At 66.7% G+C, this 12,737-nt stretch overlaps 1 long non-coding RNA gene across 1 annotated transcript; it reads left to right on the top strand.

Annotated features, from left to right (window-relative positions):
- Nucleotides 1-1,256: 1,256 nt before the first annotated feature.
- Nucleotides 1,257-3,710, top strand: LOC141958405 (uncharacterized). Its single transcript, XR_012633269.1, has 3 exons — nt 1,257-1,612; nt 1,961-2,108; nt 3,521-3,710. It is a non-coding gene; the product is annotated as an uncharacterized LOC141958405 (long non-coding RNA).
- The last annotated feature ends 9,027 nt before the right edge of the window (nt 3,711-12,737 follow it).

Genomic DNA, 12,737 nt, shown 5'->3' with positions numbered 1-12,737 from the left:
CTTAAAACAACTCTGCGCTCCCGTGTCGCGTTGTCACAGGCTTTCCTCCCCCTTCCACCCGTCCAAAGAGCCCTGAGGCTGCTCTGACCGACACTTCGGTCACCCCGCTGAGTTCTGGGTCACAAGGCGAGACTGCGCTGCCCTGCGCTGCGGCCGTGCCGGAGCTCCTCCCTCTCCGGGGGGTTATAAGATTTGGCAGCGTTGGTTCCGTCGGCCCGCGCACCGGAGCGGTCTCGCCCAGCGGCTGCTCCCGCTGGCCGGGGAAGGTTCCCCCGGCGGGGAGAGGCGACCTGCGGCGTGCGGCTGCGCCGGGCGGCCCCCGGAGTGCGCGTGCGCGGCGGCGGCCCCGCGACCGGAGGACCGGCGGCCCATAGAGCGCGAGCTCGGAGGAGCGACGGGCATCTCCGGCGTTTATTAACGGTGCTGGTCGCTATAGTTACCGGGGGGGGGGGGGGGGGAGCGTGGGCCGGGCCGGAGGAGCCGCAGGGGCGGGCAGGGAGGCTGCAGGCAGCGACCCCTCCCTGTCCGGGGCCGGTGCTGGAGGAGGAGCCGGTGCGAGCCGAGGCAGGAGCGGGGCCGGGCGGCTGCGGGGAAAGGTGCGGCGGGACCGGGGGCGGAGGCCGCTCCGCGTCGGGGCCGGGCGGCGGCGGCGCTGCCCGGAGCCGCGCGGGGCTGCGCTCGGCCGGGCTTCCGGGTGCGCGGGCGGCGCGGCGGGAGCCGTAGTCACGTGCAGGGGGCTTCCGGTCGGCCATGTTGGCTCCCCGGGGCACGCCGGGAGCTGCAGTTTCTGCGCTCTCGGTTCCCCGCAGCTGCGGCGCTGGCGGGCGCGCGCGGCACGGCACAGCCCTCGGTACCGGCGCGGCCCCGCGGCGCGGCCCGAGGGGCGGTTTTGTGGCGGTTTCCCGCGGGCTGCCCGCGGCTCCCCGAGACGCGGTGTGCCCCCCGGCCCGGGGGTGCGCATGCGCGGCCGCGGCGTCTCCCGGGAGTGCGCGTGCGCGGCGGAGGTGAGTGTTGGGGCTGCGGCCGGGCCGGTCCGCGGCAATAAGGGTCCCTGCCGCCTCCGTGCCCCCTCCCGAGGCCGCGCTGGGGCCGCGCGTGTCCGTTCCTGCCCCGGGGATGCCGCCGGCTGCGCCCAGCTCGGGCTGGCGTGGGGTGTCTCTGCCCGGCCTGGCGCTCCTCACGGCTCGGGGGCCAGAAGGGACGGGCGGAGCCGAGCCTTCCCGGCCGTGGGCAGCGGGGCGGGAGCCGCCGCGGCTGGAGCTGGAGGGGCCGGAGAAAGGGAAGGAAGGAGAACGTCAAGGGCATGTGGGCAGCAGCCGCCTCGCCCTGCAGGAGGAAAGCGCCTGCCTCTCCGGGTGAGCGAGGAGCCCTCTGCACAGTCCGCAGCGGGCCGGACCCAGGCGCGGAACGGCCGCGGAGCGAGCGAGCGAGCGAGGCTGCGTGTGTCGGAAGCCACGTCTTGTAAGAGCCGAGAGACACCCGCGTATTCTTTTAGGGGGAGGTCAGCCGGGCGAGTGGAGTTTCAGAAGAAGAGGAGGGGCAGGAGGAAGGAAGGAGAAAGAAGCATCTGACCTGTCCAGTTCTCCCGGCAGTGCCGGGAGCGAGAGCCGCGGTGAGTCCCGGGCCCTCGGGGCCCTGTCGCCCCCCTTGTATGTCCCAGTCCCTTCCCGCCCTTCTCTTTCCCATGCTGTGATTTTTTTTTTCTTCTTCTCTATATCTTTTCTTTCTTTTCTTCTGCCTTGCTCCCCCTTCCTCTCTCACTTTCTCTCTCTTGTCTTGCTGCTCCCTTTTCTTTTTCTGTCTGCACTTCTGACTGCTTGTTCTGTACCTTTTGCATCACTCCTCAGTCCATTTCTCTCTCGATCCTTCCGTTCTGCTCCTCACTTCTCGGTTTCTCTCTCTTTGCTCTGTCCTACTCCTGCACGTAGTGTGTGATTGAATGAGGTTCTGTGTCTAGCAGGCCTCATCTCGTAAGAGCTGTGAGACACCTACATCTTCTCATAAGTGGAGGACAGCCAGGCACCTGGAGCTGTAGAAGAGGAAGGGAGAAGGCAAACAGAAGGAGGAGTCTGACCTGTCAAATTCTCCTGGCAGCGCGGAGAACTGCAGTAAGTCCCGAGCTCTTGGGCCCCTCTCATCCCTCTTGTGTGGCCTGGTCCCTCCCTGTCTTTCTCCTAGACTCCTCTCTTTCTGGTGCTGCTCAACCTTTTTTGCTCACCTGTATCTTCCGTCTTGCTTGGAGCATCTCCCTGTCCCCATCTTGTAGGTCTTCCCTTTCTCTGCCCTGTACCCTGCCGCTCTTGTTGCCTTTCTCCATCCCTCTCTGTCCAGCTCCCTGTTCCTATTGATGCCCCTTTCTTCTTCCTGCACCCGCTGCTATTCCCTGCGATCTCCATCTCTCTCTTTCCTGCTCCCTGTCCCCCGTTTTTCATTCCTACCTCCGTCCCTCATAGACTGTCTGGCCTTTTTCCTCGGTGTCTTTCTCTCTGGCTGACTCCCTTCTGCTGTTTTTCGTTTCCTCCCTATCCATCTTGTTGCCCATCGCTCTTTTGTCTTCTCTCTCTCCATGTGTCGCTGTCTGTCTTCCAGTCACTGTTCTTTAATTCCTCCCTCTTCCCTGTAGCTTGCTGCTATTTTTTTTTTCCCTGTTCTCCATCATGCTCTGTCGGGTGCCCTGTCCCTGTTTATCAATTCCTCCCTCTGCCCTGCAGTCTGTCTCTTTTCACCATTTAATTTTTGCCTCGCTCTCTCTCTGTCTGGCTCCTTGTGCCGGGTTTGCGAATTCCTTCCTCTGTGCCCCGTACCCCCTGTGATCTTTGCTGCTTTGTGGCCTGTTTCTGGCTGGCGCTCTGTTACTATTCAGTAATTCCTCTCTCGATGCCTTGTAGTCTGTTGCTTTTGTCTTTTCTCCATCTCTGTGTCTCTGTTTCCCCTGTTTTAGAATACACCCCCCCACCCCCACCCCCCTTCTTTCTGTATGCATCAGGATTAGTTTTTGGCTCCAGGTCTCTTTTTTTCTGTGTCTCTGTCCCTGTTTCCTAATTCTTCCTTCTCTGCCCTGTCACATGTAGCGATGTGATTTGTTTTGTGTTCCTTCCCATGGTTTGCTGTCCTGACTCCCCATCGCTGTTAATTTTTCCTCCCTCTGTGCCCTGTTCTCTGGAGCTTTTTGGTCTTTCTTCCATCTTGCTTGGTCTAGCTCCCTGCTCCCCCCCTTTTTTTTTTTCCCCTCCATGTCTGTTGTGCCACCCATCCCAGCTTTTTTTTTTTCTGCATCTCTATGCTGCTCCTCGTCCTTCTTTGTTGGTTTCTGTCCTGCTCCTCCTCCTTCTTTCTGCTGCCTGTTTTCTTCTCTCCCTGCTGCTTTTTTTTCTGCATATCCACGCTGGGTTCCCTGTCCCCATCCTCTCACCGCCCCATCGCTCATCTCTTGTTTTCTCTCTACCCCTGTACTAGTCAGCTAGCTGCCACCTTTCTTCTGTCTTCTTGTGTCCTGCATCTTTCTCCTCATGTTTGGCAGTTTCCAGCTCTGCCCTGCAGCTTGTTGCTCCAGGAACCGACTGACTGTTCCCGGCTGGACTGAGGAGCGTGGCTCCGGGAACAAGCGCCAAGGTGCGCCAGGGGCAGGGGCAGCATTAGGGGCCCTGAGCCCCGGAGCAGACTCACTCCCTTCTGGGACTTGTTCTGTGTGTGACTGAATAAACACTTGCTGGCTGCCGGCTGCCTTTTGTGCTTCCTTTGCCCCAGGTGAGGGGCTGGGAGGGGTGATGATGCTCTGTGGGGGTGGGTGATGGCCTCCAGCTGTGGGCTGGGGCTGGAGGGGCCCCAGGTGTGGGCAGTGAGGCTGATGGCAGCGGCCCCTCCCTGTAAAGGGCTTGCTCCGGGTGGAGGGGCGGGTGCTGCTGTTAAGAGCAAGGCAGCCGTCGGAGGGGTCGGTGTCAAGCAAGGGAGGAGCAGAGCAGTCGCTGAGCATTGCTGGGCCCCGGCTGCACCGAGGGAGAAGGTGAGTGGAGCCGTGCCATCAGCTGGCAGCTCCTGGGGAGGATGGCGGTGCCTGCAGGGTGGCAGTGTTGGAGGTGGTGGCAGGGGCTGCCCCGAGCCGGTGGTGAGGCTTCTGGGTGCACTGGTGGGGGTTCGGAGGGGTGAGCAACGGTGTTGCTGCAGGGTCAGAAAGCAGAGAAAACTGCCTCTCGCAACCCAGCGGGAGCTGTGGTCCTGGCGTGTGGGGTTTCTGGCCAGCCGCGTTGGTTCCCTGGGTCACGCTGGGATGCGGGGTCTTACAGCGCTTGGCGTGCAGGCGGCCGTGCCGCGTTGGCCAGCGTGTGCCAGGAGCTGTAGGTTCTGCAGACTCGGCTGCCAGGCAGCTGCACCGCTCGTGGGCGCCCGTAGCGCGGCGCAGTCCTCGCTACCGCCGCGGCCCCTGTGGCGCAGCACGAGGGATAGTTTTGTTGCCGCTTTCACGTGGATTCCCGGGGGCTTCCAGCTGCTCCCCACCAAGCGTCGTGCCCGTTCCTCGAGAGCGTGTGCGCAGTGACGTGCCGCTCGGCCGCCGCTCGCGCGGGGGGTGGCGCTCGCCCGCGCTCACCGCCGCTGCCTGGCAAACGCCACACGGTACTGTCGGTGGGCGACACAGAGGTGGCCCCGTGCCCCATGCTGCCACCCGCCAGCAACGTCAGTGCGATGCTCCGATGCCCGTGGGGGGGTGCGGCCACGCTCGGTGCCCCCTCCTGGTAAGGAAATGCTGCCGCCGCCCCACGTCACGCTGCCGGCGGGCGCTCGGTGCGCGAAGGGCAGGACTGCAGCGCCGGCCCTGCACAGGTGTGCGGCACCGCCAGAGCCGCCTTCCTGCTGCCGCAGCGTCCTGGGGGTGGGCGAGGGCCGAGGCCGCCGGTGAGGCCGGCCCGCCCCTTTGGCAGGTGTGGGGGGCCCCTCCTGCCCGCTGGCCACACGGCAGCGGTGGGGCAGGAAGCTTCACACCGCCTGCTGTGTCAGGCCTCGGCTCTCCTGGAGGTGATCCGGGCCGGGGGAGCCCCAGGGAGTTACCCGAGAGCTGGGACAAAGGCAGAGGGGAAGAAGATGGGTGTCCCCCGGGGGTTGGTGCCGGGTGCCTCCCCAGCTTGCCAGAGCTCCCCTTGAGCTGGCACTGGCCTCGCCCGCACCGTGTCCTGGCCCCAGGTCTCGCACCTCACCCTGAAGCCCGTCCCGTAGCCCCGGGTCACCCCCGAGCCCCGCGGGGATGGCGGCAAGCCGGCCCTTGGCGCCTCCGCAGGAGCCCCTCTGGAAGGGGGGCTCCGGCCAGGGGCGATCTACGGTAATAACGGCAGTCGCTTCACCTTCTCCCAGAGGCCTCACCGGGGCCGCGCTTGCCTGTTCCTTCCCTGGGGATGCTGTCGACTGGACCCACTTCAGAACTGTGTGGGGTTCTCTGCCTGCCCTTGTGCTCCTCGCAGCAGAGAGGTGAGAAGGGACAGGCCCCTGGGACGTTTTCTGGCTGTGGACAGGAGCTGTCACAGCTGAAGCTGGAGAGGCCTGAGAAAGGGAAAGAAGAAAATCAAGGGCATGTGGGCAGCAGCTGCCTTCCACTGCAGGAAGAGAGAGCCTGCCTCTCTGGGCGAGGCAGGAGCCCTCTGTACAGTCCGCAGCGGGCCGGACCGCCAGCGTGCGATCAGGGTCCGTGCGCGTCACCCAGAGCGCGGTACGGCCGCGCAGCGTGCGAGCGAGGCCACACGTGCAGGAAGCTGCGTTTTGTAAGAGCCGAGAGACACCCGCGTGTTCTTTGAGGTGGAGGGCAGCTGAGCGACTGCAGCTCCAGAAAAGGAAGGGAGGAGAGAAGGAGAAAGAAGGGTCTGAATTGGCAAATTTTTCCTGGCAGCGCTGAGAGCGACAGCTGCGGTGAGTTGCGGACCCTCGGGCCCTGTTGCCCCTCTTGGACGTTTTGGGCTGTCCCCTGGCCCCCTCTCTATCCCATGCTGCTATGATTTTTGTTGGTTTTTTCTTCCCTGTACTTCTGCTCTCGTTCGTTCCTGCTCCCACTCCCTCTTGTGTCTTCTTCTAGCTCTCCCTTTTTCTTTCTTCCAGATGCTTGGTCCTGCTCTCTCTCCTTCCTTTGTTTCATCCTCCCTTTCTCTCCTGTAACCTAGCGCTGTTATTTTCCTTGTTCAGTTCTTGTTTCAGATCGGCTTTGGGGTCTCTTTTTGCCCACAGCTTTCTCTGGCCAGTTCCCAGGCATTGTTATCCTCGGCGAGCCTGTCTGCCGCTCCATGTGCCTGCCTGCCCATTTCCCTCCCTCCTGGTAATCCCGCCTCTACGCTGTGCCCGAGCTCAGGCCGCCCCTGCTCCTGTATCTCGGCTTTCGGCACGCCCCCGGCGCTTTCGGCACGCCCCCGGCGCTTTCGGCACGCCCCCGGCGCTTTCGGCACGCCCCCGGCGCTTTCGGCACGCCCCCGGCGCTTTCGGCACGCCCCCGGCGCTTTCGGCACGCCCCCGGCGCTTTCGGCACGCCCCCGGCGCTTTCGGCACGCCCCCGGCGCTTTCGGCACGCCCCCGGCGCTTTCGGCACGCCCCCGGCGCTTTCGGCACGCCCCCGGCGCTTTCGGCACGCCCCCGGCGCTTTCGGCACGCCCCCGGCGCTTTCGGCACGCCCCCGGCGCTTTCGGCACGCCCCCGGCGCTTTCGGCACGCCCCCGGCGCTTTCGGCACGCCCCCGGCGCTTTCGGCACGCCCCCGGCGCTTTCGGCACGCCCCCGGCGCTTTCGGCACGCCCCCGGCGCTTTCGGCACGCCCCCGGCGCTTTCGGCACGCCCCCGGCGCTTTCGGCACGCCCCCGACGCTTTCGGCACGCCCCCGACGCTTTCGGCACGCCCCCGACGCTTTCGGCACGCCCCCGACGCTTTCGGCACGCCCCCGACGCTTTCGGCACGCCCCCGACGCTTTCGGCACGCCCCCGACGCTTTCGGCACGCCCCCGACGCTTTCGGCACGCCCCCGACGCTTTCGGCACGCCCCCGACGCTTTCGGCACGCCCCCGACGCTTTCGGCACGCCCCCGACGCTTTCGGCACGCCCCCGACGCTTTCGGCACGCCCCCGACGCTTTCGGCACGCCCCCGACGCTTTCGGCACGCCCCCGACGCTTTCGGCACGCCCCCGACGCTTTCGGCACGCCCCCGACGCTTTCGGCACGCCCCCGACGCTTTCGGCACGCCCCCGACGCTTTCGGCACGCCCCCGACGCTTTCGGCACGCCCCCGACGCTTTCGGCACGCCCCCGACGCTTTCGGCACGCCCCCGACGCTTTCGGCACGCCCCCGACGCTTTCGGCACGCCCCCGTCGCTTTCGGCACGCCCCCGACGCTTTCGGCACGCCCCCGACGCTTTCGGCACGCCCCCGACGCTTTCGGCACGCCCCCGACGCTTTCGGCACGCCCCCGACGCTTTCGGCACGCCCCCGACGCTTTCGGCACGCCCCCGACGCTTTCGGCACGCCCCCGACGCTTTCGGCACGCCCCCGACGCTTTCGGCACGCCCCCGACGCTTTCGGCACGCCCCCGACGCTTTCGGCACGCCCCCGACGCTTTCGGCACGCCCCCGACGCTTTCGGCACGCCCCCGACGCTTTCGGCACGCCCCCGACGCTTTCGGCACGCCCCCGACGCTTTCGGCACGCCCCCGACGCTTTCGGCACGCCCCCGACGCTTTCGGCACGCCCCCGACGCTTTCGGCACGCCCCCGACGCTTTCGGCACGCCCCCGACGCTTTCGGCACGCCCCCGACGCTTTCGGCACGCCCCCGACGCTTTCGGCACGCCCCCGACGCTTTCGGCACGCCCCCGACGCTTTCGGCACGCCCCCGACGCTTTCGGCACGCCCCCGACGCTTTCGGCACGCCCCCGACGCTTTCGGCACGCCCCCGACGCTTTCGGCACGCCCCCGACGCTTTCGGCGGGCGGGAACGGCGCGCGCCGACGTGAGGGGCGGAGCTTTCGCCTGAGGCGAAGGGCGGGAACGGCGCGCGCAGCAGTGAGGCGCCGCGCGGCCGCCTGAGGCGAAGGGCGGGAACGGCGCGCGCAGCAGTGAGGCGCCGCGCGGCCGCCTGAGAGGAGCGGGAGCGGCGCCCCCGGAAAAGGCTGCTCGGCGATCGGCGCCGCCTCGGCGGGGACCTCATCGGCTCGGCTCGGCTCGGGGCGGGCGGGGGTGGACCCGAGTCGCCTGTGGGGGGGCGAGCGCCATTGTCTGAGGGGCTCAGGAGAGTCCTGGACCCGCCAGGCGCGGCAAGGTGCCTGGAGCAGACGAGTGCCCGGCGCGGTCGTCCCTGCAGGAATTGCTGGAGCATCGACTCTGGTGAGAAAAGCGGATCTGTGAGTTTTTTTCAGGGGGGAAGGGGGGGTTGGAGGGCGGCCGGGGTTCGGGTGGTGCTGTGGGCACTTCTCGCCGGGGACAGGCGTCCTTCTCAGACCTGACGGCACACTACTGCCCTTGCAGCAGCTGGTGGCGGAGAAGGGAGAGATGTCCACTGCGTGTGGAAGGACCTGCGAGGCAAGAGCGAGCGGGAGGAGCAGCGGAGGAAGTCTGGGCAGCAAGAGGAAAGAGAAGGGCGCTCTGAACAAAGCGCCGCTGTGAGGGGCGGAGCGGTCGCCTGAGGGGGACCTGCCCGGGGAAGGGGCGAGCAGGAGTCGAACCTGCCTGGGGAAGTACCGGATCGACTTGGGAACGGGGGGGGGGGGGACGGGACGGGAGCCGCCTTGGAGAGGGGGTCGGTGTCGTCGCCTCGGCGGGGGAGGGGGGGGGAGCAGTGTCGTCGCCTCGGCGGGGGAGGGGGGGTGGAGCAGTGTCGTCGCCTCGGCGGGGGGGGGGGGTGGAGCAGTGTCGTCGCCTCGGCGCGGGGGAGGGGGGGGAGCAGTGTCGTCGCCTCGGCGGGGGAGGGGGGGGAGCAGTGTCGTCGCCTCGGCGGGGGAGGGGGGGGAGCAGTGTCGTCGCCTCTGTGTCTGTGTGTGGGGGGGGAGCAGTGTCGTCGCCTGGTGGGGGGAAGTGGGGTGGTGTCATCACCTGGGGGGGGGAGTGTCGTCAACGGCGGGGGGTGGGGGAGCGGAGCTTCCTCAGGACCGGTGAGAGGGGCCTGGAGCTGCCTGAGGAGGGACGGCCATCGCCTCAGGGGCGGTGGAGGGTCCAAGCCTCGCTGAACGCGGCCAGGAGCCCGGAGGAGAAAAGCGCCCGTCGTAGACATCCCTGCAGGAAGTGCTGGAGCATGGACTGGGTGAGGAAAGCCAATCTGTGAGTTTTTTTCGCAAGGAGGGGGGATGGTGGTGGTGGTGGTGGGAGGGCGGCCGGGGTTCGGGTGGTGCTGTGGCCAGCTCTCGCCGGGGACCAGCATCGCTCTCGGACCTGACGGCATCCTCCTGCCCTTGCAGCAGGCGGCGGAGCGGCGTGGAGGTCTCCGTCCTGTACCGCTGCAGGCCAAGAGGGAGTGGGACAAGGCGCGGAGGAAGTCTGGGCAGCAAGAGGAGGAAGGAGAAGGGCGCTCTGGGCAAAGGGACCTCCCCGTCACCGGGGCTGTGGTCGCACCAGCGTGTCGCCAGGACGTTTGGTGCCCTGACCGGCTTTGTGCCGGGTGACCCCCCTGTAAGCAGGGCTCGGGTCTTTGGGTTTTTGCTGGCCTTTTGCCACGTCACCCCGTGGTCAGGCTGCCGGGCAGGTGGCAACCCTTCAAGGGGGGTGAGCGGCGCCGTCTCTGCGGCCGGGGCGGGAAGCGGAGCTCCTGAAGCGCGCCGTGGTGGGGAGCCGCAGCCAGGCCGGCCGGCCTGTAACTTGGGTGCGGGGGGGGCCTGGCAGCGGGGCCGGGGCCTCTGCTCTGTCCTCCGGGTGGGGGAGCTGGCGCCTGGCTGCGCCTTCCTTCCGAGCACCAGCTCCTCGAGAAGCAAGACAAGGCATCGTGAAGGAGCTGCGAGGCCAGAGCGAGGGAGAGGAGGAGCGGCGGGCTGAAGAGAGGGCTGGGGGGAGAGGCGGGAGCTCAGGGCAAAGGGGCCTCCCCACGGCACCGTTGCCGGCACCTTTGGTGTCCTGGCCGGCGCTGCGCCGGTGACCTCCCTGTAAGCAGGGCTCGGGTCTCTGGCCTTTTGCCCCCTTGCCCCGACGGTTTGGCTGCCCGGAGAGAGGGGCGACCCTGTAAGGAGAGAGCGGCACCGTCCCCGCACCGAGGGGCAAATGGGGCTCTCTGGCCCCCAAGCCCGCCCTGTAGGCAGGGGAGGGCTGTTTCCCCGGCCCTGGCGGCCTTCTGCCTGCTGGCGGCCTGGCCAGCGTGACCCCCTGGAGTCGGGGCGCGTCGCGGCACTTGTCCCTCGGTCCCCCGCGAAGGCCCGTGGCACGTTGAGTCCCTCTGGGCTCCGTGCGTCCGGGGGGACAGGTCCGAGGCTCTGCTCTCTTGCTCGCGGGAGGGGACGGCTCCCCAGACATTGGCTGCACAGAGCTCGCTCTCTCTCCTGGGAAGTTTTCTTTCCCCCTGTCCGTGTCCGTGTGCCTGCCTGTGTCCGCGTCGGTGCGAGTGAGCGAGTGAAGGAGCTTCTTGTTTAGGCCCCTGTTGAAATCGCTGCAGCGTACTTAGCTTAAACTTCCCGGGAGGGAAAGAGGGGCTCTGTGCAGCAACAGGGGGTCGGTCCCCGCTGAGCCCGCGAGCGGAGGGCGAGTCCCGGCTGGCCCCTCCTTTCCAAGGACGGAGCCAAGCCGCGCGGTCGTAGCACGGCCGACGCGTGACCCGCCCGCTCTCTGGGCCTGGGTGGCTGCCTGTCCTGCTGGCGACCTGCCAGCGTGCCGGCCCCGTACTCGGGGCGAGTGCCACGAGCCGTGGAGCCCTCTGACCCGACGGCCCTGTAAGCGGGGTTGTGCCCGTCCCCCGCCCTCGGCAGGAGGAGCGGGTAGCGAGCGGGCGTCTGCGGCCCCCGGCCTTCGAGGGCAAAGGCTCGGCAGTTGTGTCCCCTTCACCGAGAACCGCGGTAGCCTTAGAAACGCAGGGAACGGCCCTGAGCCAAGTACCTGCCCCAGAGTCCTCGAGACCCTCCCAAAAGCGCCCAGGATGCTCTTGTCCCACAGCAGCCGTGGTGACAGGGAGGGCCCTTTGCCCGCAGCCCCTTTCTCTTTCCCCGGTTTCAGCGTGCCGCTCCTCCTCTCGCTTGCCCTCGCCTCGTAGTTTCTTCCGCAGGCCACGGATGCCTCTTCCTTCTTCCTTCTCCGGGAGCTGGTGCCTGGAAGGACGGCGCGGTCGGGCGCCAGCTCCTCTGCCTGGACGACGGGGAAGCCGGCCGCCTGAGGGACCTTCCCTCAGCGTGCTCTGGCCCCCGGCCCTCCCTCCTCCCTCCTGCCCCCTGCCCCGGCCTGAGCCGCCTCAGACCCCATTTTCTCACCTGGTGGTGCCCGGCGGCCTGGGGGCTTAAAGCATAGAGGGAGAGGGGACAGGGGTACGGCAGGGCAGGGGGAGATTTAGGGGGACAGGCAGCACGGGTGGGCCTCAGCCGCCAGCCCCTTGCAACCAGCTGCTCCGCAGTGACGCGGCAGCTTCTCCCAAGCGATGAGGAACCCCCCTCGGGAAGTTCTGCTTCCCCAGCCCCCAGAACCTCTTGGGAAAGGGCCGCTGCTGCCGATTCACCTGCCTTCAGGGCAGACAGCGCCCAGCACTCTCGATAGTGCTTGGCTGGCGCCTTGCGTGGGGCGGCGGCCCTGTTAGCGGGGTGCGGGTCAGGGTGCCCCTGTAGCGGAGAGGAGGGGCCTCGTGGGCCTTTGGGACCGGGGCTGCCCTGTAAGTCGGGGCCTGGCCCGTGCCCTGCAGTCCCGGGCACTTTGCAGTCCCGGCCACTTTGCAGTCCCGGCAGCGGCTCGAGCCCCCTGTAAGCAGGGGCGCAGCCTCGGTGGCCGCCGCTTTGCATGCCCAGCTCCGTTTGCCCAGAGTGCCCGACTCCGAGCCCAGCTCCAGCGCCGGCCGCGACTCCACGTGCGGCAGCACCGGAGCACCGATTGGGTAAGAAAAGCCGATCTGTGAGGTTTCTTCGGGGGGGCGGGGGTATTGGGCTGTGTGAGGGCGGCCAGTGTTCAGGTGGTGCTGTGGCCAGCTCTCACCCAGGACCGTCGTCGCTCTCAGACCTGATGGCATTCTCCTGCTCTTGCAGCAGTTGGTCGTGGAGAAGAAGGGAGAGACATCCACCGCGTGCAGAAGGACCTGCGAGGCAAGAGCGAGCGGGAGGAGTAGCGGCAGCGGTCCGGCAAAGAGGCGAGAGAAAGCCCTCCTGGGCAGGGGATCTCCCTGTCACCTGGGCTGTGGTCGCCTCCAGCGTCCCTGCCCCTTTGGGGATGTTTTCTTTGCCTCGTGAGCAAGTACTCAATCAGATGCTTTCTCCAACTGCGTGTTCCCCATTTAGCTCCTTTTCTGCCCAACTCGGCTTTAACCGCTGCCTGCCACATGGCAGCGCGTGGGATTTTAACCTTTGGCAGCCGCTGGAATGTTTGCGGCGTGTGTTGGTCCTGGCTGCTTGCAAGGGGACTCTCGGGGTGAAGCGCTAAGGCTTGGACAATAGGGCCAAGCCAGAGTTGACTTGTAGACGAGTCCTGTGTATTTTGTAACTGTTAACCATTGTGCTAACAGGTATTTTACTAAGTGATAACCAACCACCTATTCCGCTGTAAAAAGTGGAAGTATCGAAGCCTGAACAACAGGCCCTGAGCCGAAGCTGCTCACTCAGTATGTCATCGTTAGTGAAAGA

The sequence above is a fragment of the Athene noctua genome, chromosome 3 (genome assembly GCF_965140245.1).
Source record: "Athene noctua chromosome 3, bAthNoc1.hap1.1, whole genome shotgun sequence".
Classification (NCBI taxonomy): Eukaryota; Metazoa; Chordata; class Aves; order Strigiformes; family Strigidae; genus Athene; species Athene noctua.
Note: the sequence above shows the minus strand (reverse complement) of the source record. Positions and strands in the feature narration are given on the sequence as shown.